Raw genomic sequence first — 20,933 nt, 5'->3', positions numbered from 1 at the left:
GGATTAATCCATTAAGCCCATATTATCTAAGGTTAATTTGCAACGATTGTTAATTATTATTTTAGGCTATTTAATAATTCCCGTGTGTGTCCCGATCAATCCCCAAAATTAGGGTTTTATGCATTAGGGTTTTGCAAACCTTAATTAGGGTTATCCAACCCAATACTAGCCCATTAGTCCATTGGTTGGGCTTTTAGGTCACATTGGGCCTTATTATCCCATTAGGGTTACATTGGGCCCACTAGGGTTTCTTTGGTCCCACATTGCCCAAACATCCCGCAAACGAGGTCCAAACGCAATCAAAGCACACCGCCACCCGACACGGCGGCCGGTGGCGGCAGCCACCACCATATGGTGGTGGTTTTGAGCTTTCTTTTATTTTCCATTTTCTAATTACATTATACAATCTTTAATCCCAAAAATAAACACACAACTAAGAGAATAAATATACACATACACACACACACACACACACCGCCGCACTGTGGTAGTTGGTGGTGGTAGAAGGTGGCAGGCATCATGGTTGGCGGCCATGGTGGTTTTTCCATGGTTTCCGGCCAAGGCACACCAACCTAGAACAACAAAACAAAAACGCAACCACAAGGTCTGAAACCGGAAGCACACAGACATGCATCGGAAATCTCATGGCAGTAGGCGGCGGTTGACTCACGATGGCAGCCACCACCGTCAAGTGGTGGTAGTGGTCTTTTTTTGGTTTCCAAACACGTAGCTACACACACCAGCCACTCGAACGCACGCACACACACTCTTCTTAATCGAAGACGAGCTCACAACCCCATCTGGTGGTGTAAAACGACGATGACGATGTGAAACGAAGGCAACAGTAGGTTTCATCGACTCTCGGCAGTTCTCCGATAGCAGCGTCGCAATGGCGACCTTCAACAAAGCGTAGCGGTCGGTGGTGCTCGGTGACGAGGCAGCAGGCGTCCCCATTTGGTCGGAAAAGCGAACAAAAGAGAGGTGGTGGCGGCCGAATTTACGCATGGCGGCTGGAGCAATAGAGGAGACGAACGTCCGCCGACGAGGCAACAAACGACAACGGTAGCTGAGGATGGTTCTTATGATGGTGGGACTCGGTTAGGCAGTGGTGGCTGGAAGCTAAAGAGGGAGAAGTAGCGCCGGGAGGGAGGTATAAGGGTGGCGGCTGCACCTTTCTCTTAGGGTTAGGTGCATCGGGTTCCTGACCACCTTCTTCGTGTTCTGGACTTACTATACCATTCCAAAATCCCTACAAAACCTACTTCCGAACTAAAAGAAAAGATCTGAAATACACTACACTATACTTACATGAGATACATACATGTACAACGAGAAAAACATAAAAAAGGGTAATTCTGATTCGATCATAATATTCTAGAGGGGTAAATTACACGGATCGTCCCTGTGGTTAGGGTTAATTTACACGTTTGGTCCCTAACAGCTTTTTTTAACTCGGATCATCTCCGTTGTTTCTTTTTGTTGCGCGCTTAGTCCCTGATCGACTTAAAAAGACAATTATACCCTTTTGATTTTATTTTTATTTTACTTTTTGTTATTTTTCATTTTTTTCTAAAAGATAATACAACATTGGGCCCACCACTACCCTTATCTCTTTCTTCGTTACCCTCTTACCCCACCGGGAAATTGTTGACTGCCTCCCCACACATCCTCTCCTTCTAATACGTCCACCCAACGCCTAAAACACACAAATCATCCATCAATTTTCTCAACCATTCTAAACACACATTCCCCCCATCGATTTCCTTGACGTTAATGGGGTAAACGATGGCCAGTAATCCTCGTATAGGTTGCATCAAAGTTGACAGGCGGGTTGTAGTGATGGAAGCCTGCCTACAATAGAAGTGAGGAAGGAGAAAGAAGCATCTTCAGTTTGATAAAGGTGGGTTCTTCAAAGCTAAAATAGAGAGAGGTAAAAGAAGGCGAAGGGTACTAATACAAATCCATATTGCAGTGGAAGATGGATTTAGGTTTTGAGATTGATTTAAGATTTGCAAACACAAGAAACAATTTCAGCCCCAACATTTGAATTCAATCCAGACTAAAAAAAAGATTTCATCAGAAGATTTCTAGCATAGAAGATGGTTTTAGATGCCGATTGACTTGCATTAGGTTTGTAAAGGTTTAATTTTCATTATTTGCATCTGAGTTTGAAAAGATGTTACTAGTGGGATGAGACGAATAAGGTGGTGGAACGAATAGTAGGTGGAGGTGGTACCAGAATCGATAGTAGGTGAGTTTTGATTTGGTCTTGTTTTCCCTCTTTTTTCTCATAATCGATAGACACCTTTGTCTCTTCTTGAATCGATAACAGGTCTCCTCCCCTTTCTTCGTATGTGTTCTCAGGTAAACATTGTTTCTCCGGTGAAGAGAAGGTTTGATTGGTTGGTGTTTGTCGAAGATTTAATGAAGTCATCGGAGTTGGGATGAATGAATCGGAGATGGGAGAATGCTCGAGCGAAGAAGAAGGCTGAATGGGAAGGAGGGAGGGGCCTACCTGTATTTTTTATTTAAATAAGATAATAAATTAATAAATAAATAAGAACTTCATTAATAAAAAAATAGATAAGGGTAAATTAGTCTTTTTAGAACGGACAGGGACTAAGCGTGCAATAAAAATATAAAGTAGGGACGGTCCGAGTTAAAAAAATTTGTTAGGGACCAACCACGCAAATTACCCTAAACCACAGGGACCATCCGTGTAATTTACCATATTCTAGAGTCGTTCCCCGTATTCCAGACCATTCCGAAATACGTAAATCTGTTTATAAAATCAAATGCAAAGTAACTTAAAGAGTAAAACTTACTTGGTTTAACAAATCCATACTAAAAATTAGGTCCGAAATGCCTGTAGATTGTGCTTTAGATTTGTAAATTCTGGAACACGTATTCCAGATTTTTGTGTGTGAGACTCATATATATATATATATATATATATATATATATATATATATATATATATATATATATATATATATATACCATTAGGCTACAGTGTTGAGCTTGGGTCGGTTTTTCGGGTCCAAAAAGACCCTTTCCAGACCACGTGGCTAGTTTTAAAAAAATTGTGACAACCGTCAAATTCTGGTCAATTCAAAGTCAAATAAAGTCAACGAGTCAAACCGGTCAGCTCAACTAACCTTGTGTATTAGGTCGATGAATCGATAAAGCAAGAACATATGAGTTTTTGATTCGCATTTGGATTGATGATTGAGGGATGATTCGTGAAGAAAAACGCGAAGTCAAGGACTATGAAATTGTTGGTTGCAAGAATTTAAAAACTCGATTGTGGAGTTGTTGATGCTCATTTTGCGAAAGTAAAACAATCGAGTGTTCGCATCTATGAATCAATTTGAAGTCAATTGGGTTAATATTCGCAAATGGGGGTCATAAAATGCGAAGGTGATTAATGCGAAGGGATGCGAAGGGTGTAAGAATGAAGATGCGAAGTATTTCACAGTAGAATGCGAATTGGGGAAGAAAACAGAAGATTTCAAATATTGTCCCTGGAGTTTCGCATTTTTGGAAATAAATACTCAACTTCGCAAATGGGGGTCATAAAATGCGAAGGTGATTAATGCGAAGGGATGCGAAGGGTGTAAGAATGAAGATGCGAAGTATTTCACAGTAGAATGCGAATTGGGGAAGAAAACAGAAGATTTCAAATATTGTCCCTGGAGTTTCGCATTTTTGGAAATAAATACTCAACTTCGCAAATGGGGGTCATAAAATGCGAAGGTGATTAATGCGAAGGGATGCGAAGGGTGTAAGAATGAAGATGCGAAGTATTTCACAGTAGAATGCGAATTGGGGAAGAAAACAGAAGATTTCAAATATTGTCCCTGGAGTTTCGCATTTTTGGAAATAAATACTCAACTTCGCAAATGGGGGTCATAAAATGCGAAGGTGATTAATGCGAAGGGATGCGAAGGGTGTAAGAATGAAGATGCGAAGTATTTCACAGTAGAATGCGAATTGGGGAAGAAAACAGAAGATTTCAAATATTGTCCCTGGAGTTTCGCATTTTTGGAAATAAATACTCAACTTCGCAAATGGGGGTCATAAAATGCGAAGGTGATAAATGCGAAGGGATGCGAAGGGTGTAAGAATGAAGATGCGAAGTATTTCACAGTAGAATGCGAATTGGGGAAGAAAACAGAAGATTTCAAATATTGTCCCTGGAGTTTCGCATTTTTGGAAATAAATACTCAACTTCGCAAATGGGGGTCATAAAATGATGAAATTGCAGAATTTTTAAAGAGATGCACACACATAGACAACCACACATATATTTAGAAAATTAAACTAAAAATGGGATATAGACTATTATAAGACATTGTTCTTGACTTTTGAGTCCAAAGACGTATGATCACAAGCAACCACCCCACACCCACTCTATGACCAGCCATACCTCCCCACCTTACCTATGTCACTTCAATGTTCCCTTACACTCAAATTTCACTCACTCCCACGTTTTTGAGCTGGAACAATCAACCACACTCCTCATTTTCTCTCATTTCTCTCATTCCACTAAGTAACAAACATCACTTTTTCTCTCAAACTCTTCTACACAAATTTTCGAGATCCAAGGCTGGATTCAAGTGTTCTTCCACACTTAGTAAGTATAATTCATCCTCCTTATGATTATTTCACTTCATTCTACTCAAATCATGAATATCTTACACAAACTCCATCATAATTGTGTTAGATCTTCGAATCTTCAAGTGTTTCCTCAAGTGTTCTTAGGTTGAACACTTTCCTTCTTCAACACTTATCTACTGAAATCACTCAAGGTGAGTTCATACCCCTACATTTTCATGTTTTCTCAAGTTTTCAGGGGGGGAATACAAGTTAAAACACTAAGAACGTATCTAAATTTTTCTAACAGCCTTCATCAGAAAAGTTCAACTCCATTCACAGACTGTTTTGGGCATCTTAACTATTTTTGTTTTCAAAACTGTACAAGGTGCAAATAGATCAAGTTTTTAGCTTTAAAATGGCTACTTGCACATCTCCATACGATTTTTCTACAATTTATGGTGATTTTTACAAAACTGCCTATCATTTCAAACAACAATCCGGACCAGTCTGTGATCTTGGACTTTTTCACCCAAGTTAGAAGTCATTATAAATTGAGATAAAATTTATGAGCAAACTAAACACATTTTGTGAACTCTCAGAATTTACGGATCTAGTTTTCGACTTCGTATGATTTTTCTATGATTTTTCCAAAACAGGGCAGAATTGCTAAATTTTACCAACAACATGTAAATATCATAACACTTTGTATTATGTTGAGCAAAGTGTATAATCATAAGTTTTAATGTTTGAATGTGTTTCCTAGTAGTTTATCATTATGAACTGAAACTAAGACATTCATATTAAATATTATCCATTCATTTTGGAACACGTATTATTTAACTATAAAAAGTATAGTTTGAATATATTTACAACACTAATACATCTCCATAAAAGGATTCATACATATTACATACATTTTAGATAAACTATAATAGGTATAGTTTATGATACATCACTCTGCGCACTCGTACAAAAAGGGTACATTCATACAAGAAATATTTATATTCACAAACATTTAACGTAAACTTGTTATCCTATATTGTGAGTTTCTCTATCTCTCCCCGTACGTCCGAGTGCGGGATATAATTCCTGGTAGTTATAATCAGAATCTCCTTGAGGGAGAACGTGATACTTGTATATAGATCTATATTGGGTTTGACACCCCACACCTTTCTGCTAGCTACAGTTGGACCTGCAGGTCTACGGGTGACAAATGTCATTTCATTTTTCGCGACACTGAGAACGTCGTGGCAGGTTCACATAGTCATAGTATGATTATAACGGCTCACATAGGGAACAATAAACTTGTTATCCTATATTGTGAGTTTCTCTATCTTTTCTTTCTCTCTATCTCTCTATCTCCCCGTACGTCCGAGTGCGGGATATAATTCCTGGTAGTTATAATCAGAATCTCCTTGAGGGAGAACGTGATACTTGTATATAGATCTATATTGGGTTTGACACCCCACACCTTTCTGCTAGCTACAGTTGGACCTGCAGGTCTACGGGTGACAAATGTCATTTCATTTTTCGCGACACTGAGAACGTCGTGGCAGGTTCACATAGTCATAGTATGATTATAACGGCTCACATAGGGAACAATCCATAAGTTTACGGGATTTTATTTTTAAAACCTAAATGAGTTTTATGTCGATTTAAAATCACCTTTTATCTCTATGGGTACAAATACAAAACGTCGGGTCTCTATACAAAGTTATTATGATATTAAAACTATATTTCCTTTAGAATTGTTAGATTTCAGCTATAGTTGCTGAGCGTATATGTTTGAGTCATATAAGAATTTAGTCATGATTGGCCTAGAATTGGTGGTGCCCGCCTCATCTCCTGTTCCTCGTTGGGTTGTGGACCTGGGGCAGACCCACTACATTCAACGTTTTATCTAAGTTAACCCTTATATAACTTTTATACGCTGGACGATTATAGAGGAACTCTACGGATTGCTCTAGGGTTCATTAATGCATCATGCAGGATTATTTCTATTCATACTTAACTAAGAAAATATTGGATTTTCTGGAAATCAAACTAAATCGATTTTACAAGGAAAAACGGTTTCTACTTCAAACAAAACTCTTATGAACTCACCAACCTTTGTGTTGACACTTTTAAAACTACTTGTATTCTCAGGAAGTCAGTGAAACAGGAAAACTTCATCGCTTTGAGGATGGGACGTTAAACCGTCAACAAATTATTTTGTCATCATAATGTAATTGCTTTTGAAAGATGTAAACATTTACTTTGGTGTAACTTTTGCAATTATATTTATGGTGGTTGTTTTTACTTTGAGCACTATTATACTCATTGTTGTGATACTCTACATGAAGTCCTCCACCCCCAGACGTTTCCGCCATCCTTGGTTTGGGGGTGTGACAGATTGGTATCAGAGCATTGTTTATAGTGAACTAAGTATATCGAACCACATAAGATATACAAACTATAAATGCATTGGGACTAAGGTCTTTGATTTTAAGATTTCAAAACCACTATACCTTTAAGAATAAATAACTTTTGTTAAAAGTATACATGCATGCATACATACTAAGGTCAGCATTATTTTTAGGACAAAACAAAAGTAATGATTGTTGGATATCACAGTTAAGCCTGGGGATGTATGATCAGTCTTGGGAATAGCATAGCCTGATCAACTATGCTGGTCCGAGGAGTGATTAGCATATGCCCAAGAATGGTTGTGATGTGGCAACAAGTCTAAAAACTTACCAACACTACCACAATGAAATACCATAGGGGTATTTTGGCATTATTAAAAATTACATCTGCAAGAACTAAATAGATCTTTATCAATAGGTCAATAGTTGCTTAGTGGATACATTAAAATTTTATGTATCCAGGACGTCATAGACTTAGAATCTGTGAATCTTTGCTCTACTTCCTGTTCTCGTTGGATTGGGGATTTAGAGTTAGGGTCGCTTATTCGAAGGTCTATCCTGTCCCGAATACATATAATTAGTATGCACTAAACAATTTGTTGAAGTACCTGATAAAGATCATCGTATAATTAGCCAATTAGTACTTTTGCTTAATTATTTCTTATATCCCCATTTCTCGCGAAGATATCATGGCTGGAGTTCCATCCACACGATGACCCGTACCACCCTAACCACTACAATACCAAACGGCTCGGAGAGGAGCCAGAGAATGATTACCCAACCCCTGTAGATGGTCACCAAGCTGAAGACTATGCTGATGGTTCTGACTCCGACCCTGAAGTGGAGAACTTAACCCCGATGACTCTTGTTCCGAATCCCAACCCTTGGCCGGCTTTCAAGGCCCGACGCCTCCTTGGGTAGAGTGCTTGGAAACCTGGAGCAAAGAACAAAACCAACATATGTCGTTTAATAGAGAACGAAGCTTCTACAACATAAACGAAGGAAACTCAGCAGATAAAATTTTTCCAATCCTAGTCTATAGAGTTGCCCGAAACGAGATTCAGGGTAGAACAACTCTCCATGGTATCGCAGAGGTTGATGCAAATAACGAGAATACATACGATCCGCACCAATCGCCTTGAGCACACTCGCGAAAAATCTAAGAGAGACCACAAAACCCACTAACTCGTGAAGTTCATTAATATGGACTTCCTTTATGAATTATATATAAGGAATTCTTAAATCGAAGAAAAATGCAGGAAAAATCAAATTCTATAACAACTGACTTGTCCTTACTAGTAGGAGCTTACCATCTGATCAGTTTTCCTTTTTGCAAACTCATGACAGAACGATGCCACCAAGGAAAAGACCCAGACCTTCGGGCAGCACAGCGCCACCACCTCCAACGCCACCTCCCCAGTTTGATCCTGAAATGTTCCAAGCTGCAGTGACAGCAGCCGTGGTAGCTGCAATGTCACAAATTGGCACAAATAGCACTGGTGGTGCTGGATCTGGAGCCACAAACCCTAACCACGGGGATAGTGCAGGACGCACAAGGGAATGCACTTACAAGGACTTCACAAATGGCAAACCCGATTCCTTTGATGGAAGAGGGGGTGTCCTCGCACTAATTCAATGGTTCGAAAGGACCGAAGCAATCTTTGAGATTTGTGCTTGCCCCGAAGCGAGCAAAGTCAAGTACGCGACATTCACCTTCATCGGAAGAGCTCTCACTTGGTGGAACGGCAAAGTTAAGTCGCTTACGCTTGCAGTGGCTAACTCGTTAAGTTGGGAGGACCTAAAGAAGATGATGTTGAAGGAATATTGCCCAAGAGGTGAAGTGCAAAAGCTGGAGCAAGAGCTATGGAATCTCCGAATGGCAGGCTCCGACCTTACAACTTACACCAACCGATTTTGTGATCTAGCACTCCTTTGTCCCGCTATGGTCACCCCGGAAGACAAAAAGTTGGAGCGTTACCTCTGGGGATTGTCCCCCGAAATTCAAGATAGCGTGCTCGCCTCAAGACCAACTACCTTCGACAGCGCCAAGGAGTTAGCACAACAACTCATTGACCATCATGCCCACCATGACACTATGGCAACCACCCATACCCAAGCAAGAGGAGGGAACAACGAAAGAAAGTTTTGGGACAACAAGAAAGATCAATCAACCCAAGGCCTCGCTAAGAAGCAACAGATCCTTGCTGTTCATGCTGCCACAACCCTCACCACACCAACTCCCATGAAACCATACGCAGGAACACTTCCAAAATGCAACAAGTGTAACTTCCATCACACTGGAGCTTGCCGAAAGTTGCATTGCAACAACTGCGACAGAGAGGGGCACACTGCTCGTTTCTGTAAGGCACCAGCACGACCCATCAGCCAGGTACCCGGCTCTGGAGCAAGCCCAACCTGTTACGAGTGTGGAGAAACAGGACACTTTAAAAGGGAATGCCCAAGGACAAGAGATGCTGGTGGTGGTGGGAGGGTGTTTGCAATCACCGAGGGAGAAACCACTCCGGAACTGCCCGCAAATATCAGTACGTGTTTCTAACATCGACATTTAAATCCCAAATTTCTTTATATGATAAATCTAGCATCGATTAAAGCATGCATAGTAGTAATCATGTGACATCGGGCGAGTTATTCCTCGCCATAATCAAATTCTGGTACTACGAAAAGTCATCCCCATCTTTCCTCTAAATTCCTGGATCCCCATTCGAAGTGCAAATTTCGGGACGAAATTCCCTTTAACGGGGGGATGATGTGACAACCGTCAAATTCTGGTCAATTCAAAGTCAAATAAAGTCAACGAGTCAAACCGGTCAGCTCAACTAACCTTGTGTATTAGGTCGATGAATCGATAAAGCAAGAACATATGAGTTTTTGATTCGCATTTGGATTGATGATTGAGGGATGATTCGTGAAGAAAAACGCGAAGTCAAGGACTATGAAATTGTTGGTTGCAAGAATTTAAAAACTCGATTGTGGAGTTGTTGATGCTCATTTTGCGAAAGTAAAACAATCGAGTGTTCGCATCTATGAATCAATTTGAAGTCAATTGGGTTAATATTCGCAAATGGGGGTCATAAAATGCGAAGGTGATTAATGCGAAGGGATGCGAAGGGTGTAAGAATGAAGATGCGAAGTATTTCACAGTAGAATGCGAATTGGGGAAGAAAACAGAAGATTTCAAATATTGTCCCTGGAGTTTCGCATTTTTGGAAATAAATACTCAACTTCGCAAATGGGGGTCATAAAATGCGAAGGTGATTAATGCGAAGGGATGCGAAGGGTGTAAGAATGAAGATGCGAAGTATTTCACAGTAGAATGCGAATTGGGGAAGAAAACAGAAGATTTCAAATATTGTCCCTGGAGTTTCGCATTTTTGGAAATAAATACTCAACTTCGCAAATGGGGGTCATAAAATGCGAAGGTGATTAATGCGAAGGGATGCGAAGGGTGTAAGAATGAAGATGCGAAGTATTTCACAGTAGAATGCGAATTGGGGAAGAAAACAGAAGATTTCAAATATTGTCCCTGGAGTTTCGCATTTTTGGAAATAAATACTCAACTTCGCAAATGGGGGTCATAAAATGCGAAGGTGATTAATGCGAAGGGATGCGAAGGGTGTAAGAATGAAGATGCGAAGTATTTCACAGTAGAATGCGAATTGGGGAAGAAAACAGAAGATTTCAAATATTGTCCCTGGAGTTTCGCATTTTTGGAAATAAATACTCAACTTCGCAAATGGGGGTCATAAAATGCGAAGGTGATAAATGCGAAGGGATGCGAAGGGTGTAAGAATGAAGATGCGAAGTATTTCACAGTAGAATGCGAATTGGGGAAGAAAACAGAAGATTTCAAATATTGTCCCTGGAGTTTCGCATTTTTGGAAATAAATACTCAACTTCGCAAATGGGGGTCATAAAATGATGAAATTGCAGAATTTTTAAAGAGATGCACACACATAGACAACCACACATATATTTAGAAAATTAAACTAAAAATGGGATATAGACTATTATAAGACATTGTTCTTGACTTTTGAGTCCAAAGACGTATGATCACAAGCAACCACCCCACACCCACTCTATGACCAGCCATACCTCCCCACCTTACCTATGTCACTTCAATGTTCCCTTACACTCAAATTTCACTCACTCCCACGTTTTTGAGCTGGAACAATCAACCACACTCCTCATTTTCTCTCATTTCTCTCATTCCACTAAGTAACAAACATCACTTTTTCTCTCAAACTCTTCTACACAAATTTTCGAGATCCAAGGCTGGATTCAAGTGTTCTTCCACACTTAGTAAGTATAATTCATCCTCCTTATGATTATTTCACTTCATTCTACTCAAATCATGAATATCTTACACAAACTCCATCATAATTGTGTTAGATCTTCGAATCTTCAAGTGTTTCCTCAAGTGTTCTTAGGTTGAACACTTTCCTTCTTCAACACTTATCTACTGAAATCACTCAAGGTGAGTTCATACCCCTACATTTTCATGTTTTCTCAAGTTTTCAGGGGGGGAATACAAGTTAAAACACTAAGAACGTATCTAAATTTTTCTAACAGCCTTCATCAGAAAAGTTCAACTCCATTCACAGACTGTTTTGGGCATCTTAACTATTTTTGTTTTCAAAACTGTACAAGGTGCAAATAGATCAAGTTTTTAGCTTTAAAATGGCTACTTGCACATCTCCATACGATTTTTCTACAATTTATGGTGATTTTTACAAAACTGCCTATCATTTCAAACAACAATCCGGACCAGTCTGTGATCTTGGACTTTTTCACCCAAGTTAGAAGTCATTATAAATTGAGATAAAATTTATGAGCAAACTAAACACATTTTGTGAACTCTCAGAATTTACGGATCTAGTTTTCGACTTCGTATGATTTTTCTATGATTTTTCCAAAACAGGGCAGAATTGCTAAATTTTACCAACAACATGTAAATATCATAACACTTTGTATTATGTTGAGCAAAGTGTATAATCATAAGTTTTAATGTTTGAATGTGTTTCCTAGTAGTTTATCATTATGAACTGAAACTAAGACATTCATATTAAATATTATCCATTCATTTTGGAACACGTATTATTTAACTATAAAAAGTATAGTTTGAATATATTTACAACACTAATACATCTCCATAAAAGGATTCATACATATTACATACATTTTAGATAAACTATAATAGGTATAGTTTATGATACATCACTCTGCGCACTCGTACAAAAAGGGTACATTCATACAAGAAATATTTATATTCACAAACATTTAACGTAAACTTGTTATCCTATATTGTGAGTTTCTCTATCTCTCCCCGTACGTCCGAGTGCGGGATATAATTCCTGGTAGTTATAATCAGAATCTCCTTGAGGGAGAACGTGATACTTGTATATAGATCTATATTGGGTTTGACACCCCACACCTTTCTGCTAGCTACAGTTGGACCTGCAGGTCTACGGGTGACAAATGTCATTTCATTTTTCGCGACACTGAGAACGTCGTGGCAGGTTCACATAGTCATAGTATGATTATAACGGCTCACATAGGGAACAATAAACTTGTTATCCTATATTGTGAGTTTCTCTATCTTTTCTTTCTCTCTATCTCTCTATCTCCCCGTACGTCCGAGTGCGGGATATAATTCCTGGTAGTTATAATCAGAATCTCCTTGAGGGAGAACGTGATACTTGTATATAGATCTATATTGGGTTTGACACCCCACACCTTTCTGCTAGCTACAGTTGGACCTGCAGGTCTACGGGTGACAAATGTCATTTCATTTTTCGCGACACTGAGAACGTCGTGGCAGGTTCACATAGTCATAGTATGATTATAACGGCTCACATAGGGAACAATCCATAAGTTTACGGGATTTTATTTTTAAAACCTAAATGAGTTTTATGTCGATTTAAAATCACCTTTTATCTCTATGGGTACAAATACAAAACGTCGGGTCTCTATACAAAGTTATTATGATATTAAAACTATATTTCCTTTAGAATTGTTAGATTTCAGCTATAGTTGCTGAGCGTATATGTTTGAGTCATATAAGAATTTAGTCATGATTGGCCTAGAATTGGTGGTGCCCGCCTCATCTCCTGTTCCTCGTTGGGTTGTGGACCTGGGGCAGACCCACTACATTCAACGTTTTATCTAAGTTAACCCTTATATAACTTTTATACGCTGGACGATTATAGAGGAACTCTACGGATTGCTCTAGGGTTCATTAATGCATCATGCAGGATTATTTCTATTCATACTTAACTAAGAAAATATTGGATTTTCTGGAAATCAAACTAAATCGATTTTACAAGGAAAAACGGTTTCTACTTCAAACAAAACTCTTATGAACTCACCAACCTTTGTGTTGACACTTTTAAAACTACTTGTATTCTCAGGAAGTCAGTGAAACAGGAAAACTTCATCGCTTTGAGGATGGGACGTTAAACCGTCAACAAATTATTTTGTCATCATAATGTAATTGCTTTTGAAAGATGTAAACATTTACTTTGGTGTAACTTTTGCAATTATATTTATGGTGGTTGTTTTTACTTTGAGCACTATTATACTCATTGTTGTGATACTCTACATGAAGTCCTCCACCCCCAGACGTTTCCGCCATCCTTGGTTTGGGGGTGTGACAGATTGGTATCAGAGCATTGTTTATAGTGAACTAAGTATATCGAACCACATAAGATATACAAACTATAAATGCATTGGGACTAAGGTCTTTGATTTTAAGATTTCAAAACCACTATACCTTTAAGAATAAATAACTTTTGTTAAAAGTATACATGCATGCATACATACTAAGGTCAGCATTATTTTTAGGACAAAACAAAAGTAATGATTGTTGGATATCACAGTTAAGCCTGGGGATGTATGATCAGTCTTGGGAATAGCATAGCCTGATCAACTATGCTGGTCCGAGGAGTGATTAGCATATGCCCAAGAATGGTTGTGATGTGGCAACAAGTCTAAAAACTTACCAACACTACCACAATGAAATACCATAGGGGTATTTTGGCATTATTAAAAATTACATCTGCAAGAACTAAATAGATCTTTATCAATAGGTCAATAGTTGCTTAGTGGATACATTAAAATTTTATGTATCCAGGACGTCATAGACTTAGAATCTGTGAATCTTTGCTCTACTTCCTGTTCTCGTTGGATTGGGGATTTAGAGTTAGGGTCGCTTATTCGAAGGTCTATCCTGTCCCGAATACATATAATTAGTATGCACTAAACAATTTGTTGAAGTACCTGATAAAGATCATCGTATAATTAGCCAATTAGTACTTTTGCTTAATTATTTCTTATATCCCCATTTCTCGCGAAGATATCATGGCTGGAGTTCCATCCACACGATGACCCGTACCACCCTAACCACTACAATACCAAACGGCTCGGAGAGGAGCCAGAGAATGATTACCCAACCCCTGTAGATGGTCACCAAGCTGAAGACTATGCTGATGGTTCTGACTCCGACCCTGAAGTGGAGAACTTAACCCCGATGACTCTTGTTCCGAATCCCAACCCTTGGCCGGCTTTCAAGGCCCGACGCCTCCTTGGGTAGAGTGCTTGGAAACCTGGAGCAAAGAACAAAACCAACATATGTCGTTTAATAGAGAACGAAGCTTCTACAACATAAACGAAGGAAACTCAGCAGATAAAATTTTTCCAATCCTAGTCTATAGAGTTGCCCGAAACGAGATTCAGGGTAGAACAACTCTCCATGGTATCGCAGAGGTTGATGCAAATAACGAGAATACATACGATCCGCACCAATCGCCTTGAGCACACTCGCGAAAAATCTAAGAGAGACCACAAAACCCACTAACTCGTGAAGTTCATTAATATGGACTTCCTTTATGAATTATATATAAGGAATTCTTAAATCGAAGAAAAATGCAGGAAAAATCAAATTCTATAACAACTGACTTGTCCTTACTAGTAGGAGCTTACCATCTGATCAGTTTTCCTTTTTGCAAACTCATGACAGAACGATGCCACCAAGGAAAAGACCCAGACCTTCGGGCAGCACAGCGCCACCACCTCCAACGCCACCTCCCCAGTTTGATCCTGAAATGTTCCAAGCTGCAGTGACAGCAGCCGTGGTAGCTGCAATGTCACAAATTGGCACAAATAGCACTGGTGGTGCTGGATCTGGAGCCACAAACCCTAACCACGGGGATAGTGCAGGACGCACAAGGGAATGCACTTACAAGGACTTCACAAATGGCAAACCCGATTCCTTTGATGGAAGAGGGGGTGTCCTCGCACTAATTCAATGGTTCGAAAGGACCGAAGCAATCTTTGAGATTTGTGCTTGCCCCGAAGCGAGCAAAGTCAAGTACGCGACATTCACCTTCATCGGAAGAGCTCTCACTTGGTGGAACGGCAAAGTTAAGTCGCTTACGCTTGCAGTGGCTAACTCGTTAAGTTGGGAGGACCTAAAGAAGATGATGTTGAAGGAATATTGCCCAAGAGGTGAAGTGCAAAAGCTGGAGCAAGAGCTATGGAATCTCCGAATGGCAGGCTCCGACCTTACAACTTACACCAACCGATTTTGTGATCTAGCACTCCTTTGTCCCGCTATGGTCACCCCGGAAGACAAAAAGTTGGAGCGTTACCTCTGGGGATTGTCCCCCGAAATTCAAGATAGCGTGCTCGCCTCAAGACCAACTACCTTCGACAGCGCCAAGGAGTTAGCACAACAACTCATTGACCATCATGCCCACCATGACACTATGGCAACCACCCATACCCAAGCAAGAGGAGGGAACAACGAAAGAAAGTTTTGGGACAACAAGAAAGATCAATCAACCCAAGGCCTCGCTAAGAAGCAACAGATCCTTGCTGTTCATGCTGCCACAACCCTCACCACACCAACTCCCATGAAACCATACGCAGGAACACTTCCAAAATGCAACAAGTGTAACTTCCATCACACTGGAGCTTGCCGAAAGTTGCATTGCAACAACTGCGACAGAGAGGGGCACACTGCTCGTTTCTGTAAGGCACCAGCACGACCCATCAGCCAGGTACCCGGCTCTGGAGCAAGCCCAACCTGTTACGAGTGTGGAGAAACAGGACACTTTAAAAGGGAATGCCCAAGGACAAGAGATGCTGGTGGTGGTGGGAGGGTGTTTGCAATCACCGAGGGAGAAACCACTCCGGAACTGCCCGCAAATATCAGTACGTGTTTCTAACATCGACATTTAAATCCCAAATTTCTTTATATGATAAATCTAGCATCGATTAAAGCATGCATAGTAGTAATCATGTGACATCGGGCGAGTTATTCCTCGCCATAATCAAATTCTGGTACTACGAAAAGTCATCCCCATCTTTCCTCTAAATTCCTGGATCCCCATTCGAAGTGCAAATTTCGGGACGAAATTCCCTTTAACGGGGGGATGATGTGACAACCGTCAAATTCTGGTCAATTCAAAGTCAAATAAAGTCAACGAGTCAAACCGGTCAGCTCAACTAACCTTGTGTATTAGGTCGATGAATCGATAAAGCAAGAACATATGAGTTTTTGATTCGCATTTGGATTGATGATTGAGGGATGATTCGTGAAGAAAAACGCGAAGTCAAGGACTATGAAATTGTTGGTTGCAAGAATTTAAAAACTCGATTGTGGAGTTGTTGATGCTCATTTTGCGAAAGTAAAACAATCGAGTGTTCGCATCTATGAATCAATTTGAAGTCAATTGGGTTAATATTCGCAAATGGGGGTCATAAAATGCGAAGGTGATTAATGCGAAGGGATGCGAAGGGTGTAAGAATGAAGATGCGAAGTATTTCACAGTAGAATGCGAATTGGGGAAGAAAACAGAAGATTTCAAATATTGTCCCTGGAGTTTCGCATTTTTGGAAATAAATACTCAACTTCGCAAATGGGGGTCATAAAATGCGAAGGTGATTAATGCGAAGGGATGCGAAGGGTGTAAGAATGAAGATGCGAAGTATTTCACAGTAGAATGCGAATTGGGGAAGAAAACAGAAGATTTCAAATATTGTCCCTGGAGTTTCGCATTTTTGGAAATAAATACTCAACTTCGCAAATGGGGGTCATAAAATGCGAAGGTGATTAATGCGAAGGGATGCGAAGGGTGTAAGAATGAAGATGCGAAGTATTTCACAGTAGAATGCGAATTGGGGAAGAAAACAGAAGATTTCAAATATTGTCCCTGGAGTTTCGCATTTTTGGAAATAAATACTCAACTTCGCAAATGGGGGTCATAAAATGCGAAGGTGATTAATGCGAAGGGATGCGAAGGGTGTAAGAATGAAGATGCGAAGTATTTCACAGTAGAATGCGAATTGGGGAAGAAAACAGAAGATTTCAAATATTGTCCCTGGAGTTTCGCATTTTTGGAAATAAATACTCAACTTCGCAAATGGGGGTCATAAAATGCGAAGGTGATAAATGCGAAGGGATGCGAAGGGTGTAAGAATGAAGATGCGAAGTATTTCACAGTAGAATGCGAATTGGGGAAGAAAACAGAAGATTTCAAATATTGTCCCTGGAGTTTCGCATTTTTGGAAATAAATACTCAACTTCGCAAATGGGGGTCATAAAATGATGAAATTGCAGAATTTTTAAAGAGATGCACACACATAGACAACCACACATATATTTAGAAAATTAAACTAAAAATGGGATATAGACTATTATAAGACATTGTTCTTGACTTTTGAGTCCAAAGACGTATGATCACAAGCAACCACCCCACACCCACTCTATGACCAGCCATACCTCCCCACCTTACCTATGTCACTTCAATGTTCCCTTACACTCAAATTTCACTCACTCCCACGTTTTTGAGCTGGAACAATCAACCACACTCCTCATTTTCTCTCATTTCTCTCATTCCACTAAGTAACAAACATCACTTTTTCTCTCAAACTCTTCTACACAAATTTTCGAGATCCAAGGCTGGATTCAAGTGTTCTTCCACACTTAGTAAGTATAATTCATCCTCCTTATGATTATTTCACTTCATTCTACTCAAATCATGAATATCTTACACAAACTCCATCATAATTGTGTTAGATCTTCGAATCTTCAAGTGTTTCCTCAAGTGTTCTTAGGTTGAACACTTTCCTTCTTCAACACTTATCTACTGAAATCACTCAAGGTGAGTTCATACCCCTACATTTTCATGTTTTCTCAAGTTTTCAGGGGGGGAATACAAGTTAAAACACTAAGAACGTATCTAAATTTTTCTAACAGCCTTCATCAGAAAAGTTCAACTCCATTCACAGACTGTTTTGGGCATCTTAACTATTTTTGTTTTCAAAACTGTACAAGGTGCAAATAGATCAAGTTTTTAGCTTTAAAATGGCTACTTGCACATCTCCATACGATTTTTCTACAATTTATGGTGATTTTTACAAAACTGCCTATCATTTCAAACAACAATCCGGACCAGTCTGTGATCTTGGACTTTTTCACCCAAGTTAGAAGTCATTATAAATTGAGATAAAATTTATGAGCAAACTAAACACATTTTGTGAACTCTCAGAATTTACGGATCTAGTTTTCGACTTCGTATGATTTTTCTATGATTTTTCCAAAACAGGGCAGAATTGCTAAATTTTACCAACAACATGTAAATATCATAACACTTTGTATTATGTTGAGCAAAGTGTATAATCATAAGTTTTAATGTTTGAATGTGTTTCCTAGTAGTTTATCATTATGAACTGAAACTAAGACATTCATATTAAATATTATCCATTCATTTTGGAACACGTATTATTTAACTATAAAAAGTATAGTTTGAATATATTTACAACACTAATACATCTCCATAAAAGGATTCATACATATTACATACATTTTAGATAAACTATAATAGGTATAGTTTATGATACATCACTCTGCGCACTCGTACAAAAAGGGTACATTCATACAAGAAATATTTATATTCACAAACATTTAACGTAAACTTGTTATCCTATATTGTGAGTTTCTCTATCTCTCCCCGTACGTCCGAGTGCGGGATATAATTCCTGGTAGTTATAATCAGAATCTCCTTGAGGGAGAACGTGATACTTGTATATAGATCTATATTGGGTTTGACACCCCACACCTTTCTGCTAGCTACAGTTGGACCTGCAGGTCTACGGGTGACAAATGTCATTTCATTTTTCGCGACACTGAGAACGTCGTGGCAGGTTCACATAGTCATAGTATGATTATAACGGCTCACATAGGGAACAATAAACTTGTTATCCTATATTGTGAGTTTCTCTATCTTTTCTTTCTCTCTATCTCTCTATCTCCCCGTACGTCCGAGTGCGGGATATAATTCCTGGTAGTTATAATCAGAATCTCCTTGAGGGAGAACGTGATACTTGTATATAGATCTATATTGGGTTTGACACCCCACACCTTTCTGCTAGCTACAGTTGGACCTGCAGGTCTACGGGTGACAAATGTCATTTCATTTTTCGCGACACTGAGAACGTCGTGGCAGGTTCACATAGTCATAGTATGATTATAACGGCTCACATAGGGAACAATCCATAAGTTTACGGGATTTTATTTTTAAAACCTAAATGAGTTTTATGTCGATTTAAAATCACCTTTTATCTCTATGGGTACAAATACAAAACGTCGGGTCTCTATACAAAGTTATTATGATATTAAAACTATATTTCCTTTAGAATTGTTAGATTTCAGCTATAGTTGCTGAGCGTATATGTTTGAGTCATATAAGAATTTAGTCATGATTGGCCTAGAATTGGTGGTGCCCGCCTCATCTCCTGTTCCTCGTTGGGTTGTGGACCTGGGGCAGACCCACTACATTCAACGTTTTATCTAAGTTAACCCTTATATAACTTTTATACGCTGGACGATTATAGAGGAACTCTACGGATTGCTCTAGGGTTCATTAATGCATCATGCAGGATTATTTCTATTCATACTTAACTAAGAAAATATTGGATTTTCTGGAAATCAAACTAAATCGATTTTACAAGGAAAAACGGTTTCTACTTCAAACAAAACTCTTATGAACTCACCAACCTTTGTGTTGACACTTTTAAAACTACTTGTATTCTCAGGAAGTCAGTGAAACAGGAAAACTTCATCGCTTTGAGGATGGGACGTTAAACCGTCAACAAATTATTTTGTCATCATAATGTAATTGCTTTTGAAAGATGTAAACATTTACTTTGGTGTAACTTTTGCAATTATATTTATGGTGGTTGTTTTTACTTTGAGCACTATTATACTCATTGTTGTGATACTCTACATGAAGTCCTCCACCCCCAGACGTTTCCGCCATCCTTGGTTTGGGGGTGTGACAGATTGGTATCAGAGCATTGTTTATAGTGAACTAAGTATATCGAACCACATAAGATATACAAACTATAAATGCATTGGGACTAAGGTCTTTGATTTTAAGATTTCAAAACCACTATACCTTTAAGAATAAATAACTTTTGTTAAAAGTATACATGCATGCATACATACTAAGGTCAGCATTATTTTTAGGACAAAACAAAAGTAATGATTGTTGGATATCACAGTTAAGCCTGGGGATGTATGATCAGTCTTGGGAATAGCATAGCCTGATCAACTATGCTGGTCCGAGGAGTGATTAGCATATGCCCAAGAATGGTTGTGATGTGGCAACAAGTCTAAAAACTTACCAACACTACCACAATGAAATACCATAGGGGTATTTTGGCATTATTAAAAATTACATCTGCAAGAACTAAATAGATCTTTATCAATAGGTCAATAGTTGCTTAGTGGATACATTAAAATTTTATGTATCCAGGACGTCATAGACTTAGAATCTGTGAATCTTTGCTCTACTTCCTGTTCTCGTTGGATTGGGGATTTAGAGTTAGGGTCGCTTATTCGAAGGT

General features: G+C 39.1%; 4 long non-coding RNA genes across 4 annotated transcripts; all 4 read left to right on the top strand.

Moving 5' to 3' along the window:
- Positions 1 to 1,652: 1,652 nt before the first annotated feature.
- Positions 1,653 to 2,762, top strand: LOC145020743 (uncharacterized). The gene is made up of 2 exons (XR_013668916.1): positions 1,653 to 2,251; positions 2,365 to 2,762. It is a non-coding gene; the product is annotated as an uncharacterized LOC145020743 (long non-coding RNA).
- A 1,700-nt stretch (positions 2,763 to 4,462) lies between these two features.
- Positions 4,463 to 6,975, top strand: LOC145020746 (uncharacterized). The gene is made up of 3 exons (XR_013668918.1): positions 4,463 to 4,636; positions 4,727 to 4,811; positions 6,745 to 6,975. It is a non-coding gene; the product is annotated as an uncharacterized LOC145020746 (long non-coding RNA).
- Positions 6,976 to 11,150: 4,175 nt separating this feature from the next.
- On the top strand, positions 11,151 to 13,663 carry LOC145020747 (uncharacterized). The gene is made up of 3 exons (XR_013668919.1): positions 11,151 to 11,324; positions 11,415 to 11,499; positions 13,433 to 13,663. It is a non-coding gene; the product is annotated as an uncharacterized LOC145020747 (long non-coding RNA).
- Positions 13,664 to 17,838: 4,175 nt separating this feature from the next.
- On the top strand, positions 17,839 to 20,351 carry LOC145020748 (uncharacterized). Its single transcript, XR_013668920.1, has 3 exons — positions 17,839 to 18,012; positions 18,103 to 18,187; positions 20,121 to 20,351. It is a non-coding gene; the product is annotated as an uncharacterized LOC145020748 (long non-coding RNA).
- Positions 20,352 to 20,933: the final 582 nt, after the last annotated feature.

The sequence above is a fragment of the Lactuca saligna genome, unplaced genomic scaffold (genome assembly GCF_052625555.1).
Source record: "Lactuca saligna cultivar CGN05327 unplaced genomic scaffold, ASM5262555v1 scaffold_20, whole genome shotgun sequence".
Classification (NCBI taxonomy): domain Eukaryota; kingdom Viridiplantae; phylum Streptophyta; class Magnoliopsida; order Asterales; family Asteraceae; genus Lactuca; species Lactuca saligna.
This window is presented reverse-complemented; position numbering and strand designations above follow the sequence as displayed.